The 18,774-nt window shown below is 42.6% G+C and overlaps 1 long non-coding RNA gene across 1 annotated transcript in view; it reads left to right on the top strand.

The window, feature by feature from the left end:
* Positions 1 to 18,774, top strand: part of LOC137373131 (uncharacterized) — a 65,529-nt gene that overhangs the window by 25,230 nt on the left and 21,525 nt on the right. The window contains exon 3 of the long non-coding RNA XR_010975599.1: positions 3,089 to 3,173. This is a non-coding gene — a long non-coding RNA (uncharacterized lncRNA). The remainder of the gene's footprint in view (positions 1 to 3,088; positions 3,174 to 18,774) is intronic.

The raw sequence follows: 18,774 nt of genomic DNA, 5'->3' as shown, positions 1-18,774 counted from the left end.
TATCAATGCCCCTCATAATATTGTATACCTCAGTCAGGTTCCCCCCTCAGTCTTCTCTGCTGTAAGGAAAACAACCCTAGCCTATCCAGTCTCTCTTCATAGCTGAAATGCTCCAGCCCAGGCAACATCCTTGTGAATCTCCTCTGCACCCTCGCCAGTGCAATCACATCCTTCCTACAGTGTGTTGCCCAGAACTGTACACAATACTCCAGCTGTGGCCCAGCTAGTGTTTTATACAGCTCCATCATAACCTCTCTGCTCTTATATTCTATGCCTCAGCTAATAAAGGTAAGTATCCTGTATGCCTTCCTAACCACCTTATCTACCTGTGCTGCTGCCTTCTATGGACAACTGCACCAAGGTCCCTCTGACCCTCTATACTTCCTAGGATCCTACCATCCATTGCATATTCCCTTGCCTTGTTAGTCCTCCCAAAATGCCTCACACTTCTCAGGATTCAATTCCATTTGCCACTGCTCTGCCCATCTTACCAGCCCATCTATATTGTCACGTATTCTAAGGCCTTCCTCCTCACTATTTACGACGCCACCAATTTTTGTGTCATCTGTGAACTACTGATCATACTTCCTATATTCACGTCTAAATCATTAATGTACACTACAAACAGCAAGGGTCCCAGCACTGATCCCTGTAGTACACCACTGGTCACAGGCTTCCAATCGCAAAAGCAACCCTTGACCATCACCCTCTGCCTCCTGTCACTAAGCCAATTTTGTATCTAATTTGCCAAATTGCCCTGGATCCCATGGGCTCTTACCTTCTTTACCAATCTCCCAAAAGCCTTACTGAAGTCCATGTAGACTACATCAACTGCTTTATTCTCATCTACACATCTAGTCACCTCCTCGAAAAATTCAATTAAGTTTTGTCAGACATGGTCTCCCCCGACAAAGCCATGCTGACTATCCTTGATTAATCTCTGCCTCTCCAAGTGGAGATTAATCCTGTCCCTCAGAATTTTTTCCAATAGTTTGCCTATCACTGATGTTAGAATCACTGACCTGTAATTACATGGTTTATCTCTGCTACCCTTCTTGAATAATAGTACCACATTTGCTGTCCTCCAGTCCTCTGGAAATTTGAGTCAGAGCCCCTGCTATCTCCACCATTGCCTCACTTAACAGCCTGGGATACATCTCATCTGGGCCTGGGGATTTATCACTTTTAAGCATGCTAAAACACCTAATACTTCCTCCCTTTCAATGCTAATTTGTTAAAGTACATCACAATCCCCCTCCCTGATCTCTACACCTACATCGTCCTTCTCCAAAGTGAATAGAGATGAAAGATAATCATTTAAAACCACAGCTGTGTCCTCCGGCTCCACACACAGATTGCCACTATGGTCCCTAATGGGCCCTACTCTTTCCCTGGTTACCCTCTTGCCCTTAATATACTTATAAAACACCTCGGGATTTTCCTTTATCTTGCCCTCCAGTGTTTTATCATGTCCCCTTCTCGCTCTCCTAATTACTTTTTTAAGTACCCCTCTACACTTCCTATACTCCTCTAGGGCCTCCTCTGTTTTCAGCGCTCTGAATCTGCCATAAGCCTCCTTTTTTTTCCTTATCCAATCGTCTATATCCCTTGAGATCCAGGGTTCCCTGGACTTGTTGGTCCTATCCTTTACCTTTGCGGGAACATGTTGGCCCTGATCTCTCACTATTTCCTTTTTGAATGACTCTCACTGGTCTGATTTATACAAACGGATTGGGCAGAAGGTCTGTTGCTCTTGGACTGAGAAGATCTCTGTCCTGTCTGCTGCCATCTCTTTTTCACAAGCCTCTGAATCCACTGAAGACATATGAACCCCAAGGGAGAAAAGCATCCTCCAGCAAACAAGGTTTAAGAATACTGGGTCCCAACAAAAAGCAAGATCTACCTGCAGTCAAGGATTCTGCAGTGAGCTCGAAGAACCGTAACAACAACTCGTCAGATATTGCCTCAAACTTTTCCACTTTAGTTTTCTTCTCTTTTTTGTCTCTATTTGCATGTGTGTATTGCGTATGCATGCAAGCATGCAGCATATATCCGTAGGTGTCAACCGAATTAGAGTTTAAGTTTAATAAATTTCAACTTTTCTTCTTTAAACCTAAGAAAGCCTGTTTGTGTTGGTTTCTTTGTCTTACAATTGGAAAGCAGTGAACAAGGATTCACCAAGGGTGAACTAAAATCATGGTGTGTTTAAAATTAAACCCTGTTATGTTCAGACCTGGTGAAGTCTGAAAGGGAACCCTAGACCCCTTTCTCACCTGGTCACAACAGAAGACTAAATGATGGTATTGTGTAATCACTGCAAAACATTGCCAAACACCATCCTTCCTTTATTGTTGGGTCCGAATCCTGAAATTCCCAACCCAATACTGTTGGGGGAAGCACCATCATCAAAATAACAGCAGCAGCTCAAGGATAGGGCCTGTCCCCTGCATCTTCTCAGGGCAATAAGGGATGCAAAATAAATGACAGCTTTGCCAGTGACATTTGTATCCAGAGAAAGTTTGTTTAAATTCTGACCGGAATAGCATTCCACAGGCACTGGGAGTCCTCAGCAAATGAAGGATTCTGCCTAGCGGAGTCTGGACAGTGAGAGTTGACAGGATTTTCAAGCATGAGAGAATCACAGCCATGATGTCTGATCCTGTCTTCAATTTTGTTTTGGTATTCGCTTTTCATGAGAAAAGGTGGTGGTGAAGGTGTCACTGATTAGCACACTAGGAGCTGGAGACCCTATCCAGTTTTCCTGCTTCATAGCCAAGGTGATTTCAGTAAAAGAAAACGGTGAATGCATTTTTTGAAAAATCCTATTTGAATTACAATAAAGAAACCAGAATAATGCTGATAAATTCTGAATTATTCGATTCGTTAAGTCCACAACGAACTCCAGATTTGCACCCTTCACACAATATAGCTTTTCGGGGGATTAGCTGACTTGAGTCGCTGAACTGCATCTGACCAGAACCCACTCCATTCCTGGGCTAGGGGAAAATTGGAACTCACGTTACACTTTCAAAAATGAAATGTCACTACTTTCCACATGGTCAAATTCCTATCATGTTATTATTTTCAGGTTCTCTGCAGAATGCTGTGACATGAAATGAAATTACTACAGATATCCTCAACAGTAACCATGGCAATAAATGCATGTTTGAAAGGTTGGTAATAGCAATGTGAGAAATATGAAGGAAAAATGCCCATCACCAGTGTTAACCTAAGAGCTGCACTCCCTCTTGGAATCTCTGACATGTCATGAATGTAACTGATGTCTATCTTCTGAAGGAAAATACTGTGTGAAATATTGAGAAATTAGCCATCCACTTTCATGATTAATGAAAAACTTTCAGTCACACCTAGACATAATTAAGTAGAAATTTAATTCACGTATCAACATCGGGTGTAGGCTGTACCTAGCAGTGACTACTGGAAGGTAAATTACATCAAATTAACAACAGAAAAAGGCTATTTCCCCCATCTGGTCTGTGCCAGTGTTTATATTTCCTCCACCTTATTTCATCTGACCTTATCTGAATATCGTTCTGTTTCCTTCTCTCCCATGCACTTGTGTAGCTTCTCCTGAAAGACATCTGCGCTATTCATCGCAACTACTCCCTGCAGTAGCAAGTTCTGTACTCGAGCCATTCTCTGGGTAAAGAGGTTTCTCCTGAATTCTTAATTGGATTTATTGGGGACTATCTTATACTTATGGCCCTGAGTTTTGGTCACCTCCACCACCCAAGTGAAAAAGAAAGCCCAATAACATTTAGGGGCATGTTGTCCCCACAAACAACTTTGAAAGTTTTCCAAAATGTAGCAATTCATACTAACCCTGCATCTCTTTTCAAAGTTGATCAAAGCACCCGTAAGGAGACAAACAAGGACAAAAAAAAAATTCAATTTGTAGAAAGGTTCGATTGTGCACAAAAATGGTCACGAGTGAAATACAAGCCCTGTAAACTTGGTTCCAAATTAGTATGTGGCAAAACTCAATCATGTATACGACACCAAAGGTGTAAGACACCCACTGCCAAATCATTATTTTGTACAATAGACAAGTCCTTCTCTGCAGTCAAATTCATTAACACCAAGTTGATTACATAAGTCAGCAACTATTTGAGAATGAAATGGTGCGTGATGTCCCATTAACAGAAAATGACCTGGACACAATAAAAGTGTGCAATTTATGCAACATTTTCAGGAAACGGAAAAAATAGCGTTATATTCATAGTAACTTGTCATGCATCTTCATTTACAGTGTTTGATTCACAGTGCAAAGTACTAAATTACCATTGCCATGCATGTACTTTTTCACATGTATGCCTTTGATCAATCTCAGTAGTTATTTCATTGTCACTTTTTTATTCTCATCTTCAAGAAACCTGCACTGATATGGTAACTATTGCAACCATCAGCCAAGCAGGAATCCCAACATGTGGTAAAACAAATAGACTTACAACATAATCTGGAAGTGCAGTGTCCACCATCGTGAGATCTGTGAGGAATGTGCCCAGGTAAGGCACAATTCCTTGCATCACATCCTATAAAACAGAGGCAAATTTGTTCAACATATTTTGAATACGTTAATTGCCACATTTCCTAAACATACTACCCATAATTAACTTGTTCCCTTTGATATGTAACAAAATCAATCTGTAACTAGAGAACATTTAATACAGAATGATACAATGGCATACAAAACTAAAAGCAAAATACTGCGGATGCTGGAAATCTGAAATAAAAATAAGAAATGCTGGAACCACTCAGCAGGTCTGGCAGCATCTGTAGAAAGAGAAGCAGAGTTAACGTTTCGGGTCAGTGACCCTTCTTCGGAACCCTTCTTGTTCTGGCATACAAAACTAGATCCATATAGATCAAAAAAGTTCAAAGTTCAATTCCTGGTTTATACTGTATGAACCATCTCAATCTAAGGGGAGCTTTGTCATTGAAAGTTAGGAGCTCTTCCACATGTTACTGTTACAAATAGCATTAACCATTCTTACTTATTGTGAACACTTCAGTTATATACAAAGAGAATGCACATAAACAGCATTGGTCAAATACAATATTGTCTCTCTTTCAACCCTAAACTACAGGCAGTTCACTTATTTGTAAATACAGGCAAAACATTAGATTGTCTGCTATCCTTTTTTTTTTCTTTTTCTCCTCATCTCCTAAAAGGTTTGACTGAATTAATAGCTGGAACTTGTTAGAACCAGAGGCCATCCTTCATTTGGTAACCTCGGTGATGACTGTTTGTAGCCTATTCCATTAGAGGGCATCACTGCTGAGCTCATTTGGCTCCTCATCTGATACTCAGATATGCAACTTTCCAGCAGGAGCTAATGGACAGCTATCAGGAACTCAGCTAGTTTTGTATAATTTTACAATACAGAAGAAGGGCGTTCAGAAAAACAAAAGATAACGTATCAGCCCCAGGAGCTTGCTCTGCCATTCAATAGGGTCATGGCTGATCTCAGACCTCAACTCCACTTTCCTGCCTGATCTTCACATCCCTGGATTCTCTCGGAGTCCAAAAATATATTGATTTAATTTGATTTAGAGATACAGCACTGAAACAGGCCCTTCGGCCCACCGAGTCTATGCCGACCATTAACCACCCATTTATACTAATCCTACACTAATCCCATATTCCTACCACATCCTCACCTGTCCCTATATTCCCCTACCACCTACCTATGCTTGGGGCAATTTATAATGGACAATTTACCAATTAACCTGCAAGTCTTTTGGCTGTGGGAGGAAACCGGAGCACCTGGAGGAAACCCATGCAGACACAGGGAGAACTTGCAAACTCCACACAGGCAGTACCCAGAATTGAACCCAGGTCGCTGAAGCTGTGAGGCTGCGGTGCTAACCACTGTGCTGCTATTGATCTCAGCTTTGAATATACTCAGCAACTGAACATCCACAACTTTCTGGGGTTGAGAATTCCAAAGATTCACAACATGTAGTGAAAAAATTTCTCTTCATCTCAGTTCTAAATGGCTGACCCCTTATTCTGTGACTATGCCCCAGGGCATTCGACTCCCCAACCAGGGGAAAAACAGCCTCTCAGCACCTATGCTCCCAAACCCTCTCAGAATCTTGTGTTTCAATGAGATCACTTCTCATTCTTCTAAACTCAAGACAGTATAGGTCTACTCAATCTCTGCGCATAGGACAATCCTCCCATCCTAGGAACTATTTAGCCTTCTGCACCTGTGATGGCTCTCCAAATTATCTATTTCGGGTCCAGATCAGGATTGTCCAACATTTTTATTTATTTGTTAATGGGATGTAGGCTTCGCTGGCTCGGCCAGCATTTATTGCTGATCCCTAATTGCCCACTGAAGGCATTTAAGAGTCACATGTAGATCAGACCAGGTAAGGATGGCAGATTTCCTTCCCGAAAGGATATTAGTGAATAAGATGGATTTTTACAACAATTGACAATGATTTCATGGTCACCAGCAGATTAACTTTTAATTCTAGATTTATGAATTGGATTCAAATTTCCTCATCTGCCATGGTGGGATTCAAACCCATGTCCTCAGATGATTAGCCTAGGCATCTGGATCACTGGTCCAGTGACATTCCACTATGCCACCGCCTCCCCTACACGGCCCACGGGCCAGAATTGGCCTACCAAAGGTTTCCATCCAGCCTACGAATGTATTTCAGAGATACATAATTTCCCATTGTTGTCTTAGAGTTCAGAAAAACTGAGCATCTGACAGACTAATGTTTTTAGAACTCAGATTCAAATCCTTCCAACAAAAATACTACATTCAGTCCTTTTCAAATACGGAACAAAAAGCTACATTTAAAATCAATTAGGAATTAGACAGAAAACCCATGCTTTGACTATTTTCTGCCTGTAACAATGAGCAGTGTTGTGGCAATTTGGCACAAAGATTTTTATAACTAACCAATATCAGGATTAATTAGTCACTTTGCAAATGGAGGAATGAAATAGATAAAAACGAATGGACAATGAGCATGATGAGTTAGGAGAGATGACTGAAAACTTGGTTGCAAAGATGGGATTTCAGAAGGTTTTTCAAGCTGGAGAGAAGTGGAGGCGGTCAGGAAATTAAGGAGTTCCAAAGTTGGGCTGAAGGAATTGAAGCAATGATTGGGAGTGGAAGCAGGAAGTTTCACGAAATAGGCGGAATAAGGCTGTAAAGATTTGAAAATTAGCACTTTTAAGTTTAGTGCACTTGGGGATAGGGAACCAAAAATGATGGCTTCTCGGTATCTTAGAGTGGCGATAATGATGCCAGATTCTATACCTTATGCAGAGGACTTGGTTGAGTGTTTCAGTTGCTTAATGTTTTCTAAAACTCACAAAACACACTGAACACTTGCTATAACTGGCAGAGAAGCCATTATACGAATGGAAGATTTTTCTTGATGTTCATAACGACTGTGTTGGCCATTCATCCCAATCATTCTTTATAAAATCCTATTGAACAGTTTATTCACTTGATTGATTTAAATTAACATGTTTAAAAAAGGGAAGCCTAGAGGAGGTAAAAAAAATTCTCTTCATGGAGCCAAGCACTGAACAACAGCCTGTTGGTAGCAATGACGATTGGTGGGGCAGGGGGGTGGGTGATGGCGGGTGTGAGGAAAGATTTAGGCGAATGGTTCCAGGGGTGGGGGATTTCAGTTATGTGGATAGATTGGAGAATCTGGGGTTATTCTCTTGAAAGAAGGTTGAGAAGATCTTGGAAGTCGAGACCCCCATTGCCTGGATAAAATGCTAGTTTTCAATTAAAAGGCCCTCACACCACGCAAAGCAAAAGGAAAAATCATTGGCACAAGTCCCACTTTAAACTTTGTCAAAGAGTTCAGATTTCAAAGATTAGATTCTCTTTCTGTGTTTATTCCTGAGTTTGCATCATTGTCAGCGTACCCAAGTTAGAATATGTTTACCTAGTACACAATGCACATTTCCCCAGATGCCTGATCGATTGACAACACCCATATGCAGTCAGCCACCAATTTAACACATTGCAGGTATTATTTTTAAACACTGAACACCCGATGAATATGGATAAACTGGCCCAAATGCAACATCTTACCTCTTCACCCAGATGATAATCAATTCGATGGCAGCATTGTTCCTCAAGCTCTTCGAACAATCCCATGCTGCTGCTAATCAAGAGAATGAGACAAATTAATCATGAGAGAATAGAGGCAGATTAATCAATGGCTGTCAAAGACTCAGACATGTAACAGACAACAGAGATAATGGGGGGTGGGGAAGGGTTTAAGAATTTCTCATAACTAAATGCAATGCAGGGCATTAGCTAGCCTTTGGTAAATCTCCTGGCAGCAATAGAAACTTCCAAGAAACCTAAAAATGCAGACAGGATCAAATTGTATGTGGCAAAGGGATTAAACTACAGGAACTTGCTTGAAAGAGTTTAGCGCTCTTCCACAGCAGATAAAAGATTGTCTCGTCTGTGCTTTTAGCATCCTATACAAACCACCATCGTACATCACTGCACACAACATATCCACAGAGAGAGTATTTTATGGCCAGTTACAGCAGATCAATTTTGGAACGCAATAGTTTAAAGTTTAAGTTGCTGAACAGTTTTATTATTCTATTGAAGAAAACTGCCCAGTAACCCTCATTCTTGAGCCAAATAATGACAGACTTCTGGCAATGAGCCAGTTGTTAGAGGTGCACCATAGTGTCTCTGGTAGCCCTGCCAACACATCTAGAATCTGAAGCTCACTGAGCAAGGAAGCTCAGGGTAGAATCTGCAACTCATCATCACATTTTTATGACAAACATTACATGGCTATTTCGGAAAAGGAACTTACTTTGACACAGCAGCCCAAGTCGTCTTCAATTTATAGATTGGACTGGACTGCAGGGCTGCAACAATGGCCCGGAGTGAGGAGAAATTCTTCATTATTCTGGATTTCTATTTGGAAAAGAAGAGAGTTATTTGTAAATATCAGTGACTGCTAGTTTCCTGATACCTCAGACTTTTGAACTGTTCTACCAAAAAGGTCAGCTGTAAAAATAACAGCATTAAAATCAGATTCATGGAAAAAAACATTTTCACACTTCTTGCCAACTCAAAGTTTGTTCACTTATTTTGCTGCTATAACAACCTATTCAGTTCATCGTCTGTCAACTTTTGACAGATGGCCTACAGCTTTGGTGATTGACACCGAAGGGGGCTTCAAATTGAGCATGATCGAGACACAGACTCTTTTGGGGAGAGGTTGGTGGGTAGGGTGGTGGGGGGGAAAGAGGGGAGGGGGAAGCCTTCCTTCTCATTACATTTGGCTGCTGAATAATAAATTGTAATTTCTGGCATAAAGAGCAGACTGGCAGGACTGGCAGCACAAGATAACCATCTAATGAAAAGCATACAAAAATCAGAAAATCGAGTGCACTTTTATTAGCTACGTTTGAACTAAAATAAAACTGTTGATACTGAGTTAGCTGATATCAGCAAGGACAGCAGCAGGAATGTCCTCCATGTCCTTGGCCAATGCAGGCAGCGAGAGAAATAAGTCAGTCAGAATTCCCACTCCTGACCTCTTTCCAATCATACCTGTGGGAAGGTGCATGTATTCAGATATATGACAAGGACAGACCTGGCTTCAGATGTGATTCCTCTGTCTCGTCCCCCTTTTCACAAGTGATTAGCATGCTAACATTCAGCACAAAATGTTGGAGGGCAGTCATTTGGGCATGGGATCAAACAGCAGCAAGAATTTAGACTGGAAGGGAGAAAATGGAGAATGAAATGGAAACATTAATGAATTCCAGCTGAGTTGGAGGGGGTGGGGAGGTGGTAAACAAACTACACTATGCAATAAAGGCCTGCTCAAGTATAAAATTTAAACCCGACCTGGGCCCGATCCGATCAAAGCCAAACCAAACCCAACTGGAGCCTGTGTCCTTTAATTTTTTTTAATACCAGACAGGAATGTCGCAATAAATTTAATAATATCAGACATGTTATTAAAACAGAAAAAAAGCGCCAAGACGTAGATTAAAAAGAAGACAAATTGCCTACTCTCACCTGGCAAGAGGCAGTTAGGGAACATTTGATTTCATAGTCTCAGTTACAGATATAGCAAGTAGGTAGTCTCAGTTACAGACCGAGCAAAAAAAAAGAAAAAAGGTCTCATAAATTGTCATGTTAGAAAAGGATAGAGTCAACGGGGTAGAAGGCTTAAGGGCAGTCCTCCGCTGGTCAATTGTCCTTCCAACTACACTGAAGTTCTTCTCTCTGCTGCTACTGCTCGCCAGAATGCAAAGTATACTTCTAGCCAGAATGGCCAATTTAGGGTATGCAACACTGTATTCCTTCCGCCAGCCCAACAGGTCATGCTCGTTTTTGCATCGCCAGCACAGCAGGCCTCTGTGCTGTGGACTGCTGCACTTCATCATTTGTGTTCACTTCTTCATGAACATTCTCCCACTCAGCAAATTCGGTCAGCTGTAGGTTCATCATCAACCACTTTCATTTGCTTCACAGGGTCTTCTGTTTTAAAGTTGTTGATCAGTCAGCGCACTTCAGAATGAACTTCTTCCCTATCATGGCCAGACAACATTCGCAGCTGATTAAATTTAGTTCAGAGAAATGTTGCTCTCTTGTGCACATCATTTACTTCAACTTTCTTCAGAAGCCACTCTCTTTGCCGTTGCTTGACAACTGCTTGCATTGGAGTATCTGAAGAAAGTGGCATACAGAGTCATTTCTCAAACCACGGAATTACCAGATTCAGTGTAGGATACTGGTCTCCCTCGAGTTCCCTCTGAGCTTCATAAAATGGTTGGAGGAAATCAACCAAAAACTGCAAGACATCGGGGGTGACGTTTTCCAGCCTGTAGTTTTCCCCAGGCTGTTCCAGTTTCTCGTGCAGCTCATGATAAATATCCTGAATTGAATTCAGTGTCAGATACACAGTACTGTACCTCGTTTCTCCCATTGGATTTACTGTTTTAGACAACTGTGCAGCAAGACCAGACTGTTAAACATATATCACCAAGGCTTTGGCATGACGTATGGTTTCTACAACATCCAGAGCTTCAGAAGCTAATTCCGTTGGATCAAGTGAATGTTGAAGGACTGTGTTATATACGTGGTCCTGACAATCCAGACTTCGATATGGCCTAAGAGCGAGCACTATATTAACACCCTGATCTGTCACCCAGACTAACTTATTTAAATTTGCTGGGTCGAATTTAAAAGTGTTCACGAGCAGCTTTAAAATCTTATGCCTGATGTTTCCACCAGTTTTGGCGTCCTCCAGTGGAAACATTGCTGTTGTGAAAACTTTGGCATTAAGTTTAAAATCTGCTGTGATGTAATGACAAATTAGCAACATATAATGGATTTTACGGTATTTGTCCGTCCATATGTCAGTTGTCATTCCCACATTCACAGCCTTCAGTGTGTCAATAATCTGAGAAATTAGTTGTTTTCTCTTTTCTTTGACCACATCAGAACACCTTGAAACTGTACTTGGATTTGGTAACATAGTGGTTGCTGATACTCGACCGTATGTAGCACCCACATTGATGAGCTCTTGTGCTCATTCGTCTGTAATTTCTGATTTCTTGTGAGCTTGAATGTACAAACGAAGTTATGTACAACATAACTTGCGTCACTGCAAAGATGAATTTCCCATCTTTTTGCTGTCATATTTGAGTAAAAGTTTGCAAGATTTGCATTGAAATTCACTGGAACCTTTACGATCACGGCAAACAACAGTGTCAAAATGTTTCCAAATGGAAGATTTATCTTCTCCGGCTACAGAACTTCCCACTACTAAACATTCTCCCGTAGACAGCATTCATTTTACATCAATGGCCTCCATACTTAGTGTACTGTAGAATCACTTTTGGTTGTATTAATTACAGCATAAACGCGATGACGTAGGGATGCTCACATGCTCACTGCAGAGTGCGGACTGCACGTTTCATGCCTTGTTAACGTTGGATGGAAGATTACTTCTGATTACTGTGGAATCCACGGTAATCGGAAGTAATTATAGGAGCCATTTGAACATTGAGAAGTGGAAAAAATACTTGCTAAAATGTAATAATGCATTTATTTATAAAATATGGAGCCAGTACAGTCCAGCCCAACCTGACCCAAGTCCGAATGCTGGACACAGAATATAGACCCGGTTCGGGTCGGGTAGCCAGGGTTTACTATGCAATGCCTAATAGGCAAGTTCATCTTTGAAGTACAATTAAAATCCTGAAATTAATTTACTTTTCCCCTCCACATAGAATATTAGATATGTTTGAAATGTTCATCTTCAAATGCAAGCATTATCTGAGGCATGAAATGTTAGCTATGTAATGCCAATCTATTCCTCCTCAGACATGTTGCTGCTTTATTTTCCCTCAGGGATATCAATAGTTATAAAGTCTTGGTTTAGACATGGCTTAGAGGTGTTGAACCAGAGCCCAGCCAGCAATGGCTTTGTCTTTTTTAAAATATAAGATGATCATTGAAGCATTTCAGTTAAAAAAACAGACACATCGAAGCCACATGTTTTGTATAATTAAGTGACGCCTGACTGCGATGTGACCGTGGGATTTCTAATGCATAAGAGCCAGCACAACAACTTCAGTAATAGGCTCTGAGAATTAAGAAGGGGTGTGTTATCCGGTTTACTCCATTATTTGAGGCTAAGGGATACCATTTCTAGCATATTTTAGGTGCTTATTGAGAATAAACACAAATTAGATTGATTTACTCTATAAGCTCTTAGCCCAATGGAAATAGTGCCAGGATTCAACATACTATAGAAGCATTCAGACTCTTCTTCCTCATAAACCTCCCTTCCTGAGATCTTCTCTCCCCTAGAATCTAATAAGTTTTCAAAACCTGAGCTTAACATCTAATCACCCATTCCTGAGCTGCTTGGTCTTGACTTACAGACTCTCTTCCACCTTGGTGGCTTCCCGTACTGTGGGCTTTGGCCTTTCACATAGGCTAATCGATAAACAATGCAGTACCACAGCAATAGTGATCCACTTCTCGATCACCCTGGCTTTCTTGTCTGGCTTCAGCTTGACGTCTTTGAGGATGGTGCTGATCATACATTTTGTGATGATATTAAATTGTATGACCATGGCCCAGATGGTAGATGCCAGGTGCTGATTTTTCTTTTTGTGCCGCTGAGACCAGATGCACCCCAGGCAGTGGTGGACCACTACTTTGTTGAACAGTTCCTGATCAAATGTGAAAAAGACAAAGATTAATGATGTTTCCAGTACCATGGACCACTTAAACACTGACGTAACGACAAAAATTATCCATTTAAGGGTCAATTAGCCTTGCTGCTTTGCAATGGTACAATTAAAGCTGAAAGACATGGTTTGCCAGTGTCCATGGGCTGGATTTTACCAGCCCTTGCAACATCAGCGGTCGTGGCGGGAGGGCCCAGAAAATGCCTGTGGGCCTCAATGCCAGAAAGGCCCCGCCCCATATTATGCCGGTGAGGCCTCGTGGCGGCCCCCTTGCCGCTCAGCGATGGGAACAGGATTTAAATATGTTATTTAATGAATTAATTACCCACCTGCTTCTGTCGACCGTCCTGCTGTCATCTTCCGGCCGGTTTCCCGACTCCCTCTTCCAATCAACATCAGTACAACACTCGCTCCGTGATTCATTTCTAATCAACTTAGCTAAACTATAAATTCTGAAGTAATTTCAAAAATCCAAAAGGAAATACAACTGAACTTCAAAACCAGTGGACAGAGTGGCAAACTCTCCAGGAACTCATGGCTATTCAGTGGGTGTCTTGAATTAGTTTACTTCAGATTGCCATTCAAAACGAAAAGTTTTATCCATCATGCCTAAATGAATGCTTGGGCGCATCACTATTCCATTCAGAATTGATTCTTTCATTTGTGCTGACAAATCCAATTCGTAATTCTGCAATACTGTGATGTTTTTTGTGAAAATTAGTACAGATGGCTAAAATGGTTCTGTCGTAGCCAAATGTATGGCACGTTGGTGATTTCCATTACACAACACTGGTCTAAAAGATTACTGGTGAACTAAGTGGCAAAACGTCATTCCACCAATTTAATTAATTCCATCACAATCCATTGCATAATTAAACCATCTTATCTTTCATAGTGACTCAAATACTCAATACCTGTGAGTTACCATTGAGCCCTGGAATTAACAGTTTAACTGGCAGCAATTCAAGCTGTTTCTAAAGATGCTTCACTTTGAAACACAGAAATTACAACACAGAAGGCAATCAATTGGCCAAAGTTGCCTGTGCTGGTCCTTACTCTCAACTGGATCCATCAACTGCAATCTCATTTTCCTGTCCTGCTCCCCAGATCCTGTTATATTGTTCAAATGATTATCCAATTCCCTCTTAAATGACGTTATTTGAGGTAAAGCATTCCACACTGTAATAACTGGTCATTTAAAAAAACTCTTCTAACTGGTTCCTTTGTCCTGCTACAATAGTTTAAATGTTACATCAAAAGCTGACTGGTGAGATTTGCAATACAGCAAAAAAACAGATTCTCTTTAGAAGGAATGGAATTTGGAGTAAGAGTGTTTCTGGCTCTTATGTTACTCTACCTGCATGGTGTAATATAACTTCTCAGTGATGAATTGAAAATAAGCTCCAGAATTGCAATTGCAGCCATCATCAAAAAAGGGGAACATATCTCCCCCAGTCCCACCCTCCACCTCCATAGCTTTTAAAATTGAAACAACTTTTTTCATTGCTACACAAAGATTAATCTTACTGTCCAGCTCCTGTTCTGCCACTTCTTGCTGCTGAAATTGTTCGAGGAGTTTCTGGGCCTGTTTCTCCAGTTCTGAGCCTGGCATCGTCTGCCTCAGGTGTTTGAGAATCTTCTGCAGGCATGTGTAATTTGGAATGTTGAAGTTTTCAGAAAACTGGTCCAGCCAGGCTTGCAGAATCGAGGCTATTGCGCTGGAAATATACATGCAAGACAGAGTCAGTAACTGTTTGTCAGGGGAAGTAAAAATGTTTAGAAATAAAATCCCAACTGGTAATTTGGAAGCTTCTAATGTTGTAATTTTAAACTCAATAAATTAAGGCTGTTTATTTATAATTTATTCTTGGGATAAGGGTGTCACTAGCAAGGCCAGTATTTATTGCCCATTCCTAGTTCCCCTGAGAGGGTGGTGCTGAGCTACTTTCTTGAACTGCAGCAGTCCATGTGGTGAAGGTACTCCCACAGTGCCATCAGGTAGGGAGCTCCAGGATTTTGACCCAATGAGGCTGAAGGAATGGCAGAATATGTCCAAATCATGATGGTGTTTGACTTGGAAGGGGACTTGGAGGTGATGGCGTTCCCAAGTTTTCATCTTTGGCAGTCACATATATGAGCCTCGGCTTATATAAAATTATTTTGCATGCATTTGAAGATACTTATACAAACAGGTCTTTGTGTTCGGATTTGGCTTTTTCCAACAGTCAGGCAGAAGTGGGTTATAAAAAGATCTTTACAAACCTTCACCAAAATTCCAACAGGACGAACCAAGCAAATAAAAAATACAAGTATAAAGATGACTTGGTTGCTTGGGCTCTGAGGGCTAAATCGCCAAGGCTTGGACACTCCTATAATTTTTTTCTCAAAAATATACTTTATTCATAAAAATCTGTAAAAAAAATACCTTACAAAGCAGTTCAAAGCAGCACTAAGTTGACATTCCAAAAAGTGTAAAGGAAATCAGTTTTCTTCAATATAGGAGTCAGTTGCTTCCATTCCATTTTACATGCCATGTACATTTTACAGCTCAGCCATATTCAGTGTATACAGCCTGAGCGGTTTTCCATGGGTCCAGCACCTCAGTTCACTATGGCAGGAGGACCTTCCACAGTGGTCTTTCCCCATTGATTCTTTGAGGCGGCTGCCCCAAGCTTTAGTGCGTCCCTCAGCACATAGTCCTGGACCATGGAATGTGCCAATCTGCAACATTTGGTCGTGGACAACTCTTTGCGCTGGAAGACCAGCAAGTTTCAGGCAGACCAAAGAACGTCTTTCATCGAATCGATAGTCCTCCAAAAGCAGTTGATGTTTATCTCGGTGTGTGTCCCTAGGAACAGCCTGTAGAGCACAGAGCTGCTTGGTTTGAACCTCGACAAAAACCACTGCATCTCCTACTACATCTGCTTGCAAAGGCACATTCCAGAAAGAGGTGGGCAACAGTCTCTTCCCCACCACCGCCACCTCGAGGGCAGCGTGCAGAGGAAGGATCTGACGGGGAGGGCCCTTCTCACCACCTGCCAAGCTACGTCTTGGTGCTTGCTTGAAAGTTCTGGTGATGAGGGATTCTGCCAAATGACTTTGGCAGTCTGCTCGGGGAACCGTCCGACAGGATCCACCATCTCCTTATCCAGTCGGGCCTTGAGGACATTCTGTGAAGACCACTGCCTGATGGATTGGTAGTCAAAGGTGTTTTTCTGCACAACCTTTTCCACGAACGATAGGTGATACGGCACGGTCCAACTGGATGCCGCATTCTGCGGCAATGTGACCAGACCCATACTTCGCAACACCGGGGATAGATAGAACCTCAGCACATAATGACACTTGGTGTTTTCATACTGGGGCTCTACACACAGCTTGATGCAGCCGCACACAAAGGTGATCATCAGGCTGAGGGCGACGTTGGGTATGTTTTTTCCGCCCTAATGCAGAGGTTTGAACATTGTGTCCCTCCGGACACGGTCCATTTAGCATCTCCAAATGAAGCGTAAAATGGCTCAGGTGACCGCCACGGTGCAGGAGTGAGGTATGGGCCAGACCTGCGCCACATACAGCAACAGCGTGAGCACCTCGGATCCGATGACCAGGTTCTTACCCACGGCGGAGAGAGATCGCTGCTCCCAGAAGCTGAGTTTATGGTGTACCCTGGCTACTCGCTCCTTCCAAGTTTTGGCGCACACCCCAGCCCTTCCGAACCATATCCCCAGCACCTTCAGGTAGTCTGACCTGACGGTGAACGGGACAAAGGATCGGTCGGCTCAGTTCCCAAAGAACATGGCCTCGCACTTGCCGCTGTTTACTTTGACTCCCGAGACCAGTTCGAACTGGACACAGATGCTCATTAATCTGCGAACGGACAGTGGATCCGAGCAGAAGACAGCAACGTCGTCCATTTACAGGGAGGTTTTGACCCGAGTGCCTCCGCTGCCTGGGATTGTCATTCCTCTAATGCCCACATCCTTCCTAATGGACTCAGAAAAGGGTTCTATACAGCAAACAAACAAGACAGAGGAGAGAGGACAGCCCTGCCTGACTCCAGATTGGATCGGGAAAACTTTCTGATTCCCACCCATTGATTGAGACTGCACTACTGCTGTTTGTGCAGAGCAGTTTGAACTAATTGCGGATTCCCTCCCCAAGCCCCATTTTGGAGAGCACGTCCATCATATATGTGTGCAATATCCTGTTAAACGCCTTCTCCTGGTCCAAGCTGATAAGGCAGGTGTCCACCCTCCTGTTATGTACATAGGCAATTGTATCCCTGAGTAGCAGGAGACTATCAGAGATCTTCCTGCCAGGTACAGTACAGGTCTGGTCAGGATGGATCACCAACTCCAGAGCAGACTTGACCCGACTGATGATGACTTTGGACAGGATCTTGCAGTCACCATTCAGCAGTGAGATGAGCCGCCAATTTCTGATCTCCGCCTCTACCCCTTCCACTTGTTAATGAGGGTGATAATGCCTTTCCTCATGGATTCTGACATGCTGCTGGTCAGAAGCATACTCTCGTATACTTCCAGCAGGTCTGGGCCGATCCAGTCCCACAGAGCCGAATACAACTCAACCGGTAAGCCGTCGCTTCTGGGAGTTTTACTCGTCTCGAAGGACCTGATGGCCTTTGCCAGTTTGTCCAGGCTCTCCCGCATGCTGACATCTAAGACCTCCATGATAGATGACAGGAAGGACTGGGAGGCCGTCCTGTCCCCGGGCTTCACGTCATACAGCCCAGCATAAAAGGATTTGCTAATTCTTTGTATGTCAGACTGCGAAGATGTTACCGAGCCATTCTCTTCTTTCAGGCTGCTGATCACAGAGCTCTCTGTACCTTTTGGAAGAAAAAAACGCAAGCACGTCTCATCCTGCTGAACGGAACGGACTCTGGACCGGAAGATGATCTTGGAGCCTCCGTGGCAAAGAGCGAGGCCTGCCGGCTCTTCACCTCTTGGAGATCCTCCTTGACCTCAACCCCCATCGACTGCAGCCACACCAGATTTTGCATTCTTTTTTGAAGTCAGGACATTTCCCTCTGTGTGTCTCTCGTTTTCTGAACACCTTTGAAGGTAAAGAACTTCTTGATATTCTCCTTGATCGCCTCCCGCCAATGCACTGGAGACTCAAAGAGGGGTTTCATGGTTGTCCAACGTTTGTAATTCCTTTTGAGTTCCTCAACATTTTCTGGGGTGAGCATTATAACATTGAGCTTCCATGTTCCCCTGCTAGCCTGCTGGTCGTCTTGTAAGTGACAGTCGGCCAGTAAGAGGCAGTGGTCAGAGAAGAACACAGGCTTGATGTTGGTGGATCTGACCATGAAAGCACGGGACACAAACAGGAAGTCAATTCTGGAACAGGCAGACCAGTCCGGTCTTGACCAGGTGTATCTACGCTGCACTCCATCTGCAGAGTTGCTAAAGATGTGGTGCAGCTTGGCTTCTTTTACTGTTTCCATTAGGAATCTAGACGTAGCGTCCAATTTGCTGTGGTCCTTG

This window comes from Heterodontus francisci, chromosome 8 (genome assembly GCF_036365525.1).
Source record: "Heterodontus francisci isolate sHetFra1 chromosome 8, sHetFra1.hap1, whole genome shotgun sequence".
Taxonomy (NCBI): Eukaryota; Metazoa; Chordata; class Chondrichthyes; order Heterodontiformes; family Heterodontidae; genus Heterodontus; species Heterodontus francisci.
Note: the sequence above shows the minus strand (reverse complement) of the source record. Positions and strands in the feature narration are given on the sequence as shown.